This window comes from Arachis ipaensis, chromosome B10 (assembly GCF_059453495.1).
Source record: "Arachis ipaensis isolate K30076 ecotype BB chromosome B10, ASM5945349v1, whole genome shotgun sequence".
Taxonomy (NCBI): Eukaryota; Viridiplantae; Streptophyta; class Magnoliopsida; order Fabales; family Fabaceae; genus Arachis; species Arachis ipaensis.
This window is the reverse complement of record NC_142435.1, coordinates 73,455,076-73,459,967: the sequence shown is the minus strand read 5'-3', so window position 1 is coordinate 73,459,967 and position 4,892 is coordinate 73,455,076. Positions and strand designations below refer to the sequence as shown.

General features: G+C 37.7%; 1 non-coding gene across 1 annotated transcript; it reads left to right on the top strand.

Moving 5' to 3' along the window:
* The first annotated feature begins 3,095 nt into the window (after nucleotides 1-3,095).
* Nucleotides 3,096-3,203, top strand: LOC148580420 (small nucleolar RNA R71). The gene has a single exon (XR_015897301.1). It is a non-coding gene; the product is annotated as a small nucleolar RNA R71 (small nucleolar RNA).
* Nucleotides 3,204-4,892: the final 1,689 nt, after the last annotated feature.

The window sequence follows — 4,892 nt, the reverse complement described above, 5'->3', positions numbered from 1 at the left end:
AGGCTTAAGGTCATGCCTTCTCAATTGAACCGGCTTGCCTCTTGAGACAATTTTCCATTGAGTTCCTTCCTCACATATGTCCATGAGGACTTGGTCTAACCTTTGATAAAAGTTGACCCTTCTAGTGTAGGGGCGTGCGTTTTCTTGCATCATTAGCAAGTTGAACGCCAACCTTACATTTTCTGGACTGAAATCTAAATATTTCCCCCGAACCATTGTAAGACAATTCTTTGGATTCGGGTTCATACTTTGATCATGGTTCTTAGTGATCCATGCGTTTGCATAGAACTCTTGAACCATTAAGATCCCGACTTGTTGAATAGGATTGGAGAGAACTTCCCATCCTCTTCTTCTAATCTCATGTCAGATCTCCGGATACTCACTCCTTCTGAGCTTGAAAGGGACCTCAGGGATCACCTTCTTCTTGGCCACAACTTCATAGAAGTGGTCTTGATGGACCTTTGAGATGAATCTTTTCATCTCTCATGACTCAGAGGTGGAAGCAATTGCCTTCTCTTTCCTCTTTCTTGAGGTTTCTCTGGCCTTAGGTGCCATTAATGGTTATGGAAAAATAAAAAGCAATGCTTTTACCACACCGAACTTAAAAGGTTTGCTCATCCTTGAGCAAAAGAAGAAAGAAAGTAGTAGAAGAAGAAGAAAATGGAGTAGAAGGAGGGAGATATGTGGTTCGGCCAAGGGGTAGAAGTAGTGGTTGTAATGTGTGAAAATAAAATAGTGGTGAGGGGTTTATATAGGGGGGGTTAGGTTTCGTGTATTAGGGTTGGGTTTGGGAGGGAAAGGATTTTGAATTTGGAGGTAGGTGGGGTTTTTGGGGAAGAGTGGATGGATGTGATTGGTGAAGAGGTGATGGGTAAGGGTGATGGAGGTGATTGGTGAAGGGTATTTGGAGAAGAGTGTTATGGAAAGGTGTGAGGAAGAGAGAGAATGAGTTGAGGTAGGTAGAGATCCTGTGGGGTCCACAGATCCTGAGGGGTCAAGGACTTAGTATCCCTACTCCATTTAGGCGTGTAAATGCCCTTAGAGTGCTTTCCTGGCGTTTAACGCCAGATTGCTGCTTGTTTCTGGCGTTAAACGCCAGCTTTTCTCCCTTTATTGGCGTTTAACGCCAAGTTGGTTCTTGTTTCTGGTGTTAAACGCCAGACTGTAGCTTCTTTCTGGCGTTAAACGCCAGTCTGATGCTTTTTACTGGCGTTTAAACGCCAGTAAGCTCTTCCTCCAGGGTGAGCTATTCTTAATGCTGTTTTTCATTCTGTTTTTGATTTTTTAGTTATTTTTGTGACTTCACATGATCATCAACCTAAAGAAAACATAAAATAACAATGGAAAATAAATAAATATAATTAAATAACATTGGGTTGCCTCCCAATAAGCGCTTCTTTAATGTCAATAGCTTGACAGTGAGCTCTCATGGAGCCTCACAGATAATCAGAGCAGGGTTGGGGCCTCTCAACACCAAACTTAGAGTTTGGTTGTGGCCTCCCAACACCAAACTTAGAGTTTGAATGTGGGGGTTTTGTTTGACTCTGTATTGAGAGAAGCTTTTCATGCTTCCTTTCCATAGTTACAGAAGGAGAACCTTGAGTCTTGAATACAAGGTAGTCCTCATTCAACTGAAGGACCAACTCACCTATGTCAACATTAATCACAGCTTTTGCTGTGGCTAGGAAGGGTCTGCCAATGATGATGGATTCATCCTCATCCTTCCCAGTGTCTAGGATTATGAAATCAGCAGGGATGTAAAGTCCATTAACCTTTACTAGCACGTCCTCTACTAGTCCATAAGCCTATTTCATTGATTTGTCTGCCATCTCTAGTGAGATTCTTGCAGCTTGTACCTCAAAGATTTCCAGTTTCTCCATTACAGAGAGGGGCATGAGGTTTATCCCTGACCCCAAGTCACATAGAGCCTTCTCAAAGGTCATGGTGCCTATGGTACAATGCATGAAGAATTTTCTGGGATCCGGTTTCTTCTGAGGTAATGTCTGCCTCATTAATACATTTAGTTCATTGGTGAACAAGGGGGGGTTCATCCTCCCAAGTCTCAGTACCAAATAACTTGGCATTCAGCTTCATGATTGCTTCTAGATATTGAGCAACTTACTCTTCAATAATATCTTCATCCTCTTCAGAGGAAGAATATTCATCAGAGCTCATGAATGGCAGAAGGAAATTCAATGGAATCTCTATGGTCTCTACATGAACCTCAGATTCCTTTGTTTCCTCAAAGGGAAACTCCTTTCTGTCCAAAGGACGTCCCGTGAGGCTTTTCTCACTGGGACTCACGTCCTCCTCACTCTCTCCAGGTTCGGCCATGTTGGTCATAGTTATGGCCTTGCACTCTCTCTTGGGATTTTCTTCTGTATTTCTTGGGAAAGTATTGGGAGGAGTTCCAGTAATCTTCCTACTCAACTGACCCACCTGTGCCTCCAAATTTCTAATGGAAGACCTTGTTTCATTCATGAAACTTAGTGTGGTCTTAGATAGATTAGAGACTATGGTTGCCAGGTCAGAATGGCTCTGTTCAGAATTCTCTGTCTGTTGCTGAGAAGATGATGGAAAAAGCTTGCTATTGCTAAACCTATTTCTTCCACCATTATTGTTGAAGCCTTGTTGAGGCTTCTGTTGGTCCTTCCATGAGAAATTTGGATGATTTCTCCATGAAGGATTATAGGTGTTTTCATAGGGTTCTCCCATGTAATTCACCTCTGCCATTGCGGGGCTCTCAGGATCATAAGCTTCTCCTTTAGAAGATGCTTTTTAGTACTGTTGGATGCAGCTTGCAATCCATTCAGACTCTGAGAAATCATTTTGACTTGCTAAGTCAATATTTTGTTCTGAGCCAATATGGCCTTCAGAGTATCAATTTCAAGAACTACCTTCTTCTGAGGCGTCCCATTGTTCACAGGATTCCTCTCAGAGGTGTACATGAACTGGTTATTTGCAACCATTTCAATGAGATCCTGAGCTTCCGGAGGGGTTTTTAGATGAAGAGATCCTCCTGCAGAATGGTCCAATGACATTTTTGACAACTCAGACAAACCATCATAGAATATACATATGATGCTCCATTCTGGAAGCATGTCAGTAGGACACCTTTTGATCAATTGCTTATATCTTTCTCAAGCTTCATAGAGGGACTCACCTTCCTTCTGTCTGAAGGTTTGGATTTCCACTCTAAGCTTGCTCATCTTTTGAGGTGGAAAGAATTTGGCCAGGAAAGTACTGACCAGCTTTTCCCAAGAGTTCAGGCTTTCCTTAGGTTGTGAATCCAACCATGTTCTAGCTCTGTCTCTTACAGTAAAAGGGAAAAGCATAAGCCTGTAGACCTCGGGATCAACTCCATTGGTCTTGACAGTGTCACAGATTTGCAAGAATTCAGCTAAGAACTGATGAGGATCTTCCAATGGAAGTCCATGAAACTTGTAATTCTATTGCATTAGAGAAACTAATTGAGGCTTAAGCTCAAAGTTGTTTGCTCCAATGGCAGGAATTGAGATGCTTCTTCCATAGAAGTCAGAAGAGGGTGCAATAAAGTCACCAAGCATCTTCCTTGCATCTCCACCATTGTTATTGGGGTTTGGCCATGTCTCCTTCTTTTTCGAAAACTTCTGTCAGGTCCTCTCCAGAGGGTTGTGCTTTAGCTTCTCTTAATTTCCTCTTAAGAGTCCTTTCAGGTTCAGGATCAGCTTCAATAAGAATGTCTTTATCCCTGTTCCTGCTCATATGAAAAAGAAGAGAACAGAAAGGAAGAGAAATCCTCTACGTCACAGTATAAAGATTCCTTTATGTGAGTAGAAGAAAAGAAGAATAGAAGAAAGAGAAGAGGAAAATTCGAACACAGAGAAGAAGAAGGGGGTTTGAATTTTGAGTGGAAGAGGAGTGTTAGTAAATAAATAAATAAATGGAAAGAGATGAGAGAGAGAAGAATTCAAAAATTAAATAAAATAAAATAAAAATATTTTTGCTTTTATTTTAAATATTGGTTATAATTCAAAAATTAAAAAGATAAATAAAATTAAATTAAAATTTAAAACAATTAGTTAATTAAAAGGAATTTTGAAAAAGTGGCAAGGAGTTTTCGAAAAAGAGAGAGAGAAAATTAGTTAGGTGGTTTTGAAAAAGATATGATTGAAATAGAAAACTTTTAAAATCAAACTAAAAGGTTAAGTAGTTAATTGAAAAAGATTTGAAAATCAAATTTGAAAAGATAAGAAGTTAGAAAAGATTTTGAAATTGATTTTGAAAAAGATATGATTGAAAATCATTTTGAAAAAAAATTTGAAAAGGAAATTTAAAAAGATTTGATTTTAAAATTCAAGTTGATTACTTGACTAACAAGAAACTAAAAAGATATGATTCTAGAGTTTAAAGATTGAACCTTTCTTAATAGGCAAGTAACAACTTAAAATTTTTTAATCAAAATCTTAATTGCTAGTAGTAAATTCGAAAATAAGAAAAAGATTTTAAAAAGTTTCGAAAATATGTAAAAATAAATGAAAAAGATTTGATTTTTAAAAAAGATTTGAAAAAATAGAATTTTGAAATTGAAATTTATGAGTAAAACAAGGAAATATATATTTTTTATTTTTAGATTTTTTTTTAGGGGAGAGAAAAACACAAAATTGAAACAAAACATAAAAATTATGAATCAAAACAAGAAGAATATGCAAGAACACTTTGAATGTCAAGATGAACACCAAGAACACTTTGAAGATCAAGATGAACATCATCAAGACTTATTTTTGAAAATTTTTAAGAAAAGAAAAACATGCAAGACACCAAAGTTAAAAATTTTTATTCTATAGACACTAATAATTCAAGAATGCATATGAAAAACAAGAAAAGACACAAAACAAGAAAAGTTTAAAGAT